This window comes from Myodes glareolus, chromosome 11 (genome assembly GCF_982192425.1).
Source record: "Myodes glareolus chromosome 11, mMyoGla1.1, whole genome shotgun sequence".
NCBI lineage: Eukaryota > Metazoa > Chordata > Mammalia > Rodentia > Cricetidae > Myodes > Myodes glareolus.
Window position 1 is genome coordinate 85,406,156 of NC_142036.1, and position 13,471 is coordinate 85,419,626.

The following is a 13,471-nucleotide window of genomic DNA, read 5'->3' on the forward strand; positions in this document are numbered from 1 at the left end:
CAGCTGTGCGAGCCCGGCTGGATTCACTGCTGGGTCCCACAGAAATTTTAGAGCCAATAGAAGTGACCCTTACAGTGTTACACTGTAGGACGGTGAATAAACAACACCACAAAACCTTTCCTTTTCTTTTTTTTTTAACAAAGCCATTGTTACACCACTACAAAAACTGGGTAAAGATACAATAAAAAGAAGAAAATTAAACGTGGATTCAAAGAATTGGCAAAATAAAAAAAAGATTTATCATGATGAAGAGAGCTTCATTCCAAGTGTGCAGGCCTTAAGATATGCAAATTAATAGATTATAGATCACAGGTGAATTCAAGGACAGAAATCTTTTTGATCACCTTCATAGATATACAAAAGGATTTGGAAAAAAACAATTCAACATCCCTTCCCAATAAAGGCTATTTAAAAAGTAACAAAAGGAATGTATCGCAACATAATAAAAACTGTATATGACAAACTTACAAACTACACTGAACTAAAGGTGTAAAAAGCAAAGCATTTCTACTAAAATGGGAACCAAGACAAGGATGGTCACTTTCTTTCTTCTTTCTTTCTTTCTTTCTTTCTTCCTTTCTCTCTTACTGTTTTGATTTATTTTATTTTTTAAAAAGAAAACAAACTATCCTTTTTCATTTCACATATCAATCCCAGTTCCCTCTCCCTCCCCTCCTCCCATTCCCTCCACTCAGTCTCTCAACCCACTCTTCATCCACTCCTCAGAGAGGGCAAATCACACTGCTCCGAGAAAGAACCAAGGCCCTCCCCACTATATCCAAACTGAACAAGGTATCCATAAAAACAGACTGGGTTCCAATAAGCCAGTGTAGCAGTAGGGATAAATTCTGGTGCCACTGGTAAGTGGCCCCACATTCTGCCCCTGCCAAGCAACTGTCAACCACATTCAGAGGGTCGAGTTTGGTCCTACGCTGGTTCCCTCCCTGTCTGGCTGAAGTTGGTGAGCTCCCATTAGCTCAGGTAAGCTGTTTCAGTGCGGTGCGTATCCCCATCATGGTCTTGACCTCTTTGCTCATATTCTCACCCCTCCCACTCTTTACCTGGACTTTGGGAGCTCAGCCCAGTGCTCCGCTGAGGTTCTCTGCCTCTATTTCCATCATTTGCCGAATGAAAGTTCTATGGTGATATTTAAGATAGTCATCAATCTGATTACAGGGCAAGGTCAGTTCGGGCACCCTCTCCACTATTTCTTAGGGTCTTAGCTGGGGTCATCCTTGAGAATTCCTGGGAATTTCTCTAATTCCAGGTTTCTTGCTAGCCACAATCAAAATATCTCTTTCCTTGCTCTCTATCTCTGTCATTGCCACATCTCAACTATTTGTCTTCCTCAAGTTCTCCTCACCCCTCCCCTTCCGCTCTTCCTTCTCCCCTACCCCATGCTCCCAATTTTGTCAGGAGTTCTTGTCCATTTCCCCTTCTCAGGGGGATCTATATATGTTTCTCTTAGGGTTCACCTTGTTACTTAGCTTTTCTAGGGTCGTGGACTCCTTATCCTTTGCTTTAGAGATAGTATCCATTTTTGAGTGAGTACACACCTTGTTCATCTTTCTGGGTCTGGGTTACCTCACTCAGGATTTTTTTTAACTCATTCCATCCATTTTCATGCAAATTTCATTGCCCCACCCCCGCTGTGCAGTGCTCTGTTGTGTAAACGGACCAGGCTCTCATTCCAATTGTCACACCATCACCATCTTGTCACACCATCTTGATTTCAAGAAAGGGGTGGATCATTTAGAGAGGAGATAAAGAGAAAACAGAATTTTACAAAATGTTGTGGCCGTGGTTAAGAAAAAAATCCCAAATACAGTAACAGCAGCTAAGGTAGAAGTAATTTGCCTTAGCAAACTAGAGATCTGGGAAACAGAAACAAGCCCAGTTCTTTCTTGACACATGACCTACACTGGCAGTTCTTAGCTGGGCTGTACACAGAACTCGCATCGGGGTCTGTACAGGTGCTAATCACCATCTGAGATGGGTGCTGGCAGGGCTCATTTGAGGAACACCTGCTAGTAAGCGCCACCCTGGATATCTACACACAGACAACTTTCAGTAGATTAACATGAACCGAGAACAGTGCTCCATCACAAGTCAGTCACCTACTCCAGAGGGACGTCTGCTTCTATGCAATGGCTGTACACTTATTGAGCAATTGTAGCATGCTAAAGTATCGTGAAGCTAGAGAGAATCATTTCTTTCACACCTCACAACTCCTCTGTGAGACAAGGGCTATCACAGTTCTCCCTTTACAGGAATGGAACCTGAATTAGAGATGTGTCAGAAGTGAGAAGCTGTGACCCTGAGCCAGATAAACTCATTGTGTTCAAAGAGAGCAGAGTATTTTCATTCTGTTTCCAGTACTCTTCCTCGTGAAGCTCAACATCTTAATTCCTATGTTGTCACATATTGTCAAAATCTCTCTCTCCCATCCCCCAAAAATCACTTTTTTTTTTTTTTTAATTAACAGCAAGCAATGTCTCTTGGCAGAAACTTTCCTGGACAAAGTGAAAGGCATGGAGTGTAGAAATCGCTGTCATTAGTTACTTTTGGTGTCATAGTGACAGCATTCCTCACAGAGCAACTTCAGGGTTTGGGGAGCTGCACCCGGGGACCTCTTCAGAGCAGTACGTGCTCCTAATCAATAAGTCGTCCCGTCAGATCAGAGACGTCACTGTCCACATTAGTACTGGCGTTCCATGTTCAGAACTCGCAGTGGAGTCTCCTAGGAAGCTCTGCTTGAGAGGTAGGGCTTCTCCCGCCCCAACTCCAACTCCTCCTCAGTCTTCCAGCAAAGCAGGGGAGGCTCAGAAACAGCGTGACCCCACATGAAGGTAGCAAAGCTCAGTACTGCTTTTCTCGTTGCTGTCACAGAGCTTAGGACAAAAGCCACTCAAAGGGAGGGTTGTCAGGGAGTATGGCCCACCGTGGTAGGAAAGCATGGGCTGCTCTGTCTGCAGAAGTGGAAGCCATGGTAACTAAAGATGCTCTTGTCTACAGCAGTAGGAACTTGAGATATGGCTTGTTCATAGCCCAACTGTCCGTTAAGCATGCTGTTCGGATAGAAGCCAGAAATGGCTATGACCTTCCAAGCCCAGCAGCAGCAACCCCTTCTGCTCATTACGTCACAGTCATGGGAGTTCCTTATCCTCCCAAAACACTGCCACCAACTGATGACCAGATATTCAAACTCGTGTGTCTTCCAGGGACATTTCACATGGAATCCATGGAACACTGAAACCTTTAGTCTGCCTTAGAAATTAAGATATCCTTTTATCTTGAATGATGCCTCAAAACATCTTCACCCGATATTATAAATTAGTTTTCCTCCAAACATTTCTATGTATTCATTTTACTTTCTGATTCAACATTTTCTGTTATTTTTTGACATTTATTTCAAAATTCATGTAGCCTGAGCCCTGGGTTCAATTCCAAGCACCACAAAAGAAATAAATCATCTAAGTTTTAGACATAAGCCAGAGCAAAGCCCACAATCTTGAAAACAAAGCCCACTTCTTGAATAGAAGTGTTAAATAAATAAAAAACTTGAAATTGAGCTCTCTGTTCATGATGAAATATTCTCAAGAATTGCATAGTGACTCAATTTTTAATGGTCTTTGTTGTTGAAATTGAGAAAAGCTTTTTCAAGTCTCCAACATGTTCAATTAGGTTTTCAAAGAGCCTTAGCACAACACAGAGACATCATTATTCCTTTTTAAAAAGCAAACAGATTTTGATTTCCCCAGTAATTTGCCCTGACTTAATAATGACTAAGGCCACCATGTTGCAAAATTCTAAGAATGACTATGCTCAGAAAATACACTGTACATTTTACCTCTTGAAATTGGATAGCACAATAGAACAGAGGGAAACTGTTATTTATTACTCTTTTCCTTCTTGTTAACTAATTTTAGAAGATGGAGGTGGGAGACAACCCTCCCCCGTGTGTGTGTGTGTGTCTGTGTCTGTGTGTGTCTGTGTATCTGTGTTTTAAGTTTTATGTTAAGAAGATAAAAACTATATACTTCTAATTTGCATGATTTAGATTTTTCAAAGAAAGGATGGATTAAATTTTGCTTTTCCTTCTGGTAAAAGCTATTTACTAAGCAAACATCTAAAAATGGGAGCGGAGGGAAAGAACTTTAGTACTACTGTGTGTGTGTGTGTGTGTGTGTGTGTGTGTGTGTGCATGTGTGTGTGTGTGAAGGCAGAATTTGTAGACATTATAAATAAGCAATTAAAGTGTGGCTCAACTGGACTTTGCCGTCTATGGTCGAGTGATCTCTTCTCCACGGATGAAAACTGCTCCCATAGAATGTTGCGGTTATTTTGAAAGCACAAATTAAGTTAATAGGTAATGGAGAACTGTAATTAAATGGTTCTAAGTTTCAAGTCCTTCCTTTCCTCATCTTTAGAAACAGTTTCTGTGATTTTTGGTTCAATGGAATGACACTGGAAAACGTATTATATTTGCAGAGAGAAATTCATTAATTTAAAGTTTTCCTTTATAGTGATTGACAGTCATATTTTTATTGTTCCATTGCCAAAAAGCTAAACAAGTATCTCAGAAACAAACTGATTGAAATGAATATGAAAAATTTGCAGCTTACCAAGATTTTCTGTGATATTCATACTTATACCACGAAGATCGTGTTTTTCTAGATTGTTGATTATGTACCCACAACTTATTAAGTACCGAGGACCCAATAAAAATGGCATCTCCACAGTATCATCTACCCATTTGGACTGTCACTCCTTTAACATGTGTTTATAATTCTTTGTCCAACCAATAAGACGGATTAGCAGACAAAGGCACTTGCTGTCAAGCCTGACAACCTGAGTTCAATCCCCTAGAGCCCACAGGGAAGGAGAGAACCAAGTCCTTCAGGTTGTCCTCTGATATCAATCCATGAGACACACACACCTGCCCACTCCCCCGACACCCCCCACACACGCATGCACATGCACAAATGAAGAGTTAGAATTCATTGTCTATTACCTCCGTGATTTCCAAAGAAAGGTGTGTGAGCTCTGGTCACAAAATAATTGGTTAGGATCTAGTTACAGGAAGTAAGTACTAAGATTCTGATTTGTATTTCGGTTGACTTTCTTCCTCTTCAGACCTGAATATTGTGAGTTCTGTGGTATACTGAACCTAGTATCTTGTCCTTCCCTCTTGCTGAAATGAAACACTCTAGCAGAAGCAACCTATGGGGAAATAGTTTATTCTCAGCTCAGAGTTCAAAACCCAGTCCATCCTGGCAGCGAGGTTGCCGCAGGAGGAGTGTGAAGCAGCTGTCACATCTGCATTCAAGGTCAGGAGAAAAGGGCAGTGACCGTAGGCTGCTGCTCCTTTCCCTTTCTGTTTACACAGCCCAGGATCCCCTTCAGGGAATGGTGCCATTTAGCATGGGTGGGACAACCCACCGCAATTAATGTGACCAAGAGTGACCAAGATAGTGACAGACTATCTTGGAGGCTTAATAATCTCCATAGCCCCTCACAGGCCTGTCTCTTGGGTGCCAAGGTGACAAGGAAGACCAGGACATATCTAGGACAGAAGCACACATGGACTTGGTGCCGGAGGAAAGAAAGACTCTGAGTGGTCACTACCTCGTGCCACCGAGACTTACAGTCAGGGCTTCAGACTGTGTCCCTGTAATCTGGAACACAAATGCCCGGCTGCCGACTTGGGCGTTCCTGATTGCAGAAGAGCACAGGAAAGTCAGTGCGACACACAGTAGGTCTTCATTGGCAGCCTGGTTCTTTGTCTTTGCCTTTCTTGTCCAATGTCTGGTTAGGCAAGAAGAAACAGAGGAGTCTCAGAATGGGGCTGCAGCAAGGAATGTCTGACTGTCGTCTCTCCGTTGGGATTCAAGTCTCTGCTTTTAAGTGATGCTATTGAAACAAAGTCTCTTTTGAACTTGAACTTGCTGTGTAATTGTGCATAACCTTGAACTTCCGATCTTGTGTCCCCAACCTGGGTGCTGAAATTAAGTAGGCATCACCACGCCTCATTTGTAAGGTTAGGTTGGTGTACAGAGAGGCACGTCTGATGATGTGTACAGAGAGTGTGCAAGCTTTCTGCTCATTTCCCATTAAGTACTGAATCATGATGACTGTGTCTTCCGATCACTCCCATGTCAGAGGAGTTATTAAATTCCTTGAAGTCTCTATTTCATCTGTGAAATATAATTGATAAACAGTGTAGGATACAGTTAAGATTAATTTCCATAGAAAGCATTTCGTCAGGGATAAAATGCTGTTCCCAGACCTGGAGGCACGTTGATAGCAAACCATTTATTTTTATATTCCCAGCATTTTTCACCATGGCTGACAACTTGGAGATCTTCTATAAATACACAAATAAATGAAGGGATAAGGCTCTACGGACTCATTAGCATTCTAATGAGAGAGAGCAAAATGGAGCTACAAACATGAATAAGACTCAGATAGGAAGAGTCAAGTGGGGACATGTTCCATCCTGCCATTGGGACTTTGCAGCTATTTTTGGTGATAAAACTTCTTTAAATTGTGCATAATAACATCATTTCTTATCCCATCTTACAGGATTGTTTTCAGAATAAAATGTATGTAAATTGTGGGAGAGTGTGCACACGTGTGTGTATTCGTGTGCGTGTGTGTGTGTGTATTGACATTATTATTTCTGGTGGTTCTATCATCTTCTCCAAAATGCACTTGACTGGAAGAAGAGGTCTCTCTCTCTCCTTGCTTTCACTGCACTCCTAACACAATATTCTATCTGTTGTGGGATCTTCTAGAAATAACTTATTAATGAACGATAGCCTTCTGTTTTTAAGGCTGTCCTTCCTTGTCAGAAAGAAAAAAAGAAAAGAAAAAAATTTTGGTATTTGAGGGGTTCCAACTAGTACCAACTTGTGTTCCCCCAAGCACTTTTTATCAATAAAAACTCAAAGCATGCACCAAGAGAATGCTTGATTTATACCTGTCCAGGCAACCAACCTGCCACCCACAGGAGTGCTGGAAGTTTGGCAGTTAATCAGGAAGACAGTGTGAGGTTTTGTGTTCTGCTGCTGCGCTTTGAGTCTGTCACACTGTGGCATTCCTTAGTCCTGTCATCTTATAATGAAAGGTCTGAGGAATGGAGCACATCTGTAACCCGCAGCATCTCCAGGGAGAGGGGACCAGCCTATGCATCCCGGGAACTCAGCAAACACCCGCTGAATTGAGGAGTTAGCTTAAAAATGAAGAGTATGTGTGCTCTTTTGAAATGTTGAGTTATTCTCTCAGCACTTGCTTGATGAAATTCAGCCCATTCTCCTAGCTTCCTTCATTGTGGAAAAGAATGAGAATTTGTGTTAAATTCGTTTCCATTTTTTTAAACTCATTCTTCACTCAGAGTGCTTTGCAGTTTTGCCCCTGTGTTTGTGTTCTCTCTCCTTCCCTTCCCCCTCCTCCTCCCTCTCTCTCACACACATCACAGCATCAGTTTCTCTCCTGTGTTTGTTTGTTTGTGTTCTCTCTCCCTCTCTCCCCTCTCTCCCTCTCTCTCACACACATCCCATTCTTTTGATTAAAATCCAAGCTCCTAATTTTCACAGAGCCATAGTTTTTATATTTTCAGGAAAGAAAATAATTACTATGTGTTTGAATATAAATGTGTTGAATCTCAGGGATATATATTTCTTTGAACTAACTAAACTTTTCTCCCCAGTTTGTAACCCAAGAAATTGTTTCATATATAGATCTGATAGGTTACAGGACAATTTTTATATTTTAAGAATACAAGATACTATTATCTTTCCAGAATCTGGAGGTGAAAAAAATTGATCACATTTATTATCCATTTTCTTTCTTTCTCGAAAGTCAAAATAATTAGAAAACCCCTACCTGTACTTTCAAATGGTTTTATATGAATATAATAGCAGAAGGGCATCCAGAAAGGTTTCCTCAGTAACAAGTGTGAAGAACCAATGTGGAGTTTGTCCCAGCTGTGCAGAGACTCCTCTGGGCAGGCCCAGGCCAGACACATGTGTGCCACTGTTCAGAACGTGGAAGACAGTCAGTTCCACAGTTCCACTCCTTCCTATTTTAGGCAATTTAGTCTTTTTGAAAATGAGAGCCCCGATCCCCAGGCTCCATTCATGTTTTCCATTTAGTGATGACGTGTAACACTACTTTATTCCCAAGTTGTCCTACATCACAGAATTCCTCTAGGTTCAAACTTTATATTTCCCTAAATCTTAACCGTCTAACTCTAAGGTTCTAAGTATCTGAAATCTGGGTTCACAAAAACAGAAAAAAAAGAAACAAATGGTCCTCTCAGATAGAGTTGCCCTTCCCTGCACTTATCTCTCCTCTGACCATGAGGGTAGGAGAAGCAGAAGGTGAATGTCTTCTCCCAGGAATCGGAGAGATTTCCGAGTCAAATTCTTGCCATCTGTACAGAAATCCCTTCTCCTGAGAAGTAGGATGGGATGAGGAGGCCTGAGAGGTGGCATGAGAGGACGGATGTAAGCGTGTGTGCATGAGATAACACTGCAGCCTTTGCACTGTGCAGCCAATAGATGCTAATGTGGAAAGGGAGAGAAGACACTCGCCTTCCCGAAAGCACCTGATGCTGCCCACTGTCTGCAGAGCACCTCTCTAGAGCCACTGCGGACTGTAATCTCTCTGAAGCTTACTGGACAGGCACAGCGGTAGGCCAGCAGTTCAGCTGGCCGGTTTAGGCCTCTCTTTTCCTGACCTCCTACCTCCTATTTGACTTAATAAATGAGAAGAAAATTTATAAAAGTAATAATAATAATACTGAGATCTCCTAAAATATTTAAATTAAAAATAAGTGAATAAATGAAAAAAATAAACACTAAAAACAATGAGTAAAGGCTGAGGGGAGGTAAAACCATAAAATACTCAACAGTGAAGTGTAAACAGAGATTGCTTGTTTGTTTCCCAGCTGCCCAGACCCGAAATAATCACACAGAAACTTTATTAATCACAACACTGCTTGGCCAATGCTTCAGGCATATTTCTAGCTAGCTCTTATATCTTAAATTAACCCATTTCTATTCATCTGTGCATCAGTACGAGGCTCTGGCTTTCTGGTGAGGATATGGTGTCTGTCTCCTTCAGCAGCTACATGACATCTCTCTGACTCTGCCTACTTTCTCTCTCTATCTCTATTCAAATTCCCCACCTTGCTTTATTCTACTAAAACCATTGGCCAAAGCAGTTTCTTTAATAACCAATGGTAGCAAAACATATTCACAGCATAAAGAAGACAATCCTACATCAGTGAAGCCCTAAATAATGAGACCCTAACTAGCCAAACCTTGGTTTAAAATAGCTCTGATTTCTAAGGAGCCTTGCAATGGTCGTCCGCTAGCCAGGCTGAAGAATCCAGTCTGACAAGAGCAGTTGATCCTCTCACAGATGACGTACTGACAGCTAGCTTCCCACATGGCCTAGTGACCCAGCTAAGAACGAATGTTAGAGGAATGGAGTTCAAGAATCTTTTTCTCATCAACCCAGATTACATCTCTTGGAGGTTACTTAGTCTGTTGTCTATTAACAGCATGTTGTAAACACATTTTGTGCTTCTAAAAATTGTTTATAATTAAAAGAAAATGAATTTTCTGGTCCCAAGTTAATTAAGGAAAAAAGTGATGATGAAGGCTTGGTTACTGATTCATTGCATATCCTAAGACCTCAAGAGTATTTCACAGGCAGATTGGTGTAATTCAGCTTCCTTCAGAAGGATTGCTAAAAGAGGCTCAAAAAAACTTAATTTAGACCTCAGTCTACCATACTCATTTACTACAGCTATGCAATGTGGATATTTTTTGTTAATTGACAGATTTTACTATAACTAAATATATACAAAAAGAAATAAGATGCTGAGTTTAGCTACCAAATAAAATGCCTTTGAAATTTGAAAATAAAATCATGCGACGTTTCCGTCTCAGTTTTCTGAAACAAGTTATTTATGAATAGGTCTTAACTATGTCTGTCTATAATGAAGCCAAAGTGACAGTTATCTAGATATAGTTTTCTTAAATATCACCCATCCCCAGTCCAAGTCCTGAAATGTGTGCTGAACAAGGTGCCACCTCCTTTAGGACAGAGGAAATAAAAAAGAGAACAGATGCTCGGAGAATCAGGTAGGGCAATCACAGTCTTGGTGGCCTGGAGTCCTGTAGCTCTTAAGTAGGAGTGTGGATAGAGTACTGCCTGAATGTACATCACTGAAGAACCACAGCAGTCAACCGTGTATTACCAGCCACCCTGACTAGTGAGAGATGCCTCCTTTTGGACAAGGACCTTCATGTACAGGAGGCAAGTGACAGTAGCCCGTCACCAAACACTGCTGTGACACTCCAGACAAGGGCTCTTCTTCCTGTAGGCATTTCCTCTGGTTATAGGCGTTCAGTCTTTGCCTCAGTCTCTTCCCTTTCTCCTTCTCATTTATTTGCTTTTTTGTCTCTTGTTCTAAGTTGTATGCCTTTCATGGTCAATTTTATTTTTTTAGCAAGAGACATACTTTCTATATATAAAAGAGTATGAGCTTACTCACTGCTATGCTCCAAAAGTAAACATTTCCCCCCTTCTAAAAACTCAAATGGCTTTTGCCTTTTCTTGTATTTACTATAAATTAAATTAGTAAAAGACGGACTATTTTGTGCCTAGGTTTTATGCTGAGCACAATCATGAAATTCATACTGCTGGTATAGATCTCAATGTTGGGGTTTAGATGTGTACCCAAGGGTCAATGTATTTAAAGACTGGTCCTCAGGCACTGCTGTTGAGAAATGGTGGACCATTTGGAAGGTGAAACCTATTGGGATGTCTTTGGAGCATCAAAGAGATGCCTATGAAGGAGAACATAGGATACCAGTCGGCCCTTTGCCCTGCCTCTCTGTGGCTTATTGTTGATGAGATGAACAATTTACCACTCCCCGTCCCCCACCCCACACACAACATTCTTCCTTCCAGTTTCTTCCTGATACAATCAGAGGCCCCCCAAAACTGGTGTATCTGGTCTTAGACTGGAAACTTGAAAATATTCAGGACCTTTGCAAGAGGCAAACCAGTTCTTAACCACTGAGCCGTCTCTCCACCCCTAGATTTCCTCTCTTTTTCCTGCTGATCAGAATCTAATATGAAGATTAATTATTTTCTTTAAAAAGTAGAAAATTGGTGTTTTAAATTTCTTTTTAACTGAAAAACATGTTACAGAATAACCCTTTAACTCCCGCAAAGGATAAGTGCTTCATAGCGAATTAAATGAGTTCAGAGAAATAAAGCTCAACTTTTAATATACGCAGAATCAGTCACTGGAGATACTTGCACATGCATTGGGTCTTTGGAGTGTTCAAAACCTGGGGCAAAGGCTGGATTTGGATAAAGTTCTGACAGCCATGTCTATTGGTTGCACCTGCTTAAGTACCTCAACCCTCTTACGTATTACATTATAGTTTCTTCTAGTGAAGAGATAGGACTCCCCATCATCTGCTAGGCACCAAGGAAGAAGTGGTGAGATTAGAGATGATCAATGCTTGAGGACAGGAGGATTCGTTGTTTTCCAGGTAGCTTTTATTCCACTGTGACCTGTAGATTACAATATGGTCCACTCGTGATATATATGTAGGTTGTTAAAAAGTTCTCACTTTAGGCTGACTCTTCCTCTGCCTTGCAATAAAGGAAGACGTTCTCTGTTTTGTCTTTGTGGTGCCTCTGACCAAGAGCTTTAGCACATTGGAGAAATCGGGCTTCATTTAAACGTCATGCCAGCTAACATACCATGCTTTCCCTGTGGCTTTTATTTACAATTTCTACTCTTAAAAGTTTCATCTTTCTTTCTCTTTCTTTTCCATATCATATTTAAGATCCTTAGTCTTAATAAATAAATCCCAAGGTCAACAATAACAAAATTCAGAGAGAATACAATGCCTGAATAATAAGCCAGAATCAACTTAGCCAGAGCCACAAGACAGTCCTTAAGGCATAACAGCTTTATGATAGGACTTATTTTAGTCACAATGAAGATATGAAGACAGAACAATGAAATGGTTTTTATCAAGCCTTCATGGCATAGCTGTGAGGACCCACAGATATGAGCCTGTTCCTCCTTTACTGGAGATCAGAGAGTTTGAACTTATTTTTGCTCTTTCAAAGTTGACAACAGATGTGACAGCAAACAAGAGATTCTGACTTAGGGTATAGTTAATTGGTATTTTGGGTATAGAGTGGATCCTCTTCACCTGGACCAAAGGTCAGAGAATTCAAGTTTATTCCTTATATCATGTTAATGGAGTCTGTTGCCTCCCCTATACCCTTTTGGAATGAAGTGTATAAGCATGTGGAAAATAAAGGATTCAAGGTTTAGTGTTCAACTGAATGTCCCTCCCGAGACTGTTCTGAGTCTCTGTCTCTTAATTCTTTCATATCTTTGTTCCTTTTGCTTAATAATTCGAATCCTCATGCTCCTACCCTGAAACATACAAATTTTGTTGAGGCTGGTCTTCAACACTTAGTGATGGAATTAGACCCAGAAACTGGAAAAACATTTTGTTCATTTAATTTTCTTCTAAGCCATTTACTGTGCTATTTCTTGTAGAAATGGCCTACATCTTATGTAAAAGTATGTTGTCACCTTGGGCCATCGCCACCCAATGAGTATCAAGTCTCACCTTTAGTGTAGTGGTGAAGAATAAGAAACAATGGAGTATTGTATATGATGGCAGAAGTGGAAAGTTTGGTTGAGTTCTGTCAAGGGTCAAGTTAAAAAGTAATGTCAACATTGATTCCTTTTGTTATGGTTGCGAACTATTTCACGAGCATTGTTGAAAGAAGATTAGCGTTTTTAAGAAAAGAGTGGAACGATCATCACTACCTGACGCAACTATCCCTGAACCGCATTTTGATATATGAAGAGCACATCAAAGGGACATTCCTCAAGTAGACTCACACAGAAACCCACTGTGCTTCTTCCACATCGCTGAGATTTTTCTGTTCCAGGAAACAATGATGCTTTGTGTTGAGGGCAGAGCAGGCCCACTGCCATTAGTCATTGGAGATGCCACGCACCACTTGGGGTGCCGACTTCCATCTCGGAAAGTACTGCATTACAGAATCCAGAAATGCAGACAGTAACTGCAATTATGACTCCAAATTGAGAACGTGCCTCTTTATTTTATAAACTAGAAGAGGAAAGATAAGAAACAGTAAAGTATAACACAGGATTCCTGAAACAGACTTTCTTCAAGGCTTGGCATGTGCCAGCTCCAGCCTGGCTGCTGAGCTGCCGATGCCAACAAGGTTCACTCATCATCACTGTTTTATTAGTTAGTTTTAACGGGGTCTTTGGTACTCGCCTTGGCCAGCCAGGAGTCAGGAACTGTACACAAGGCTCACTACTATACAGATTTCCTAAGCCTATCAAGGGTGTCCTGGGAGAAAGAATCAACATCTTTTT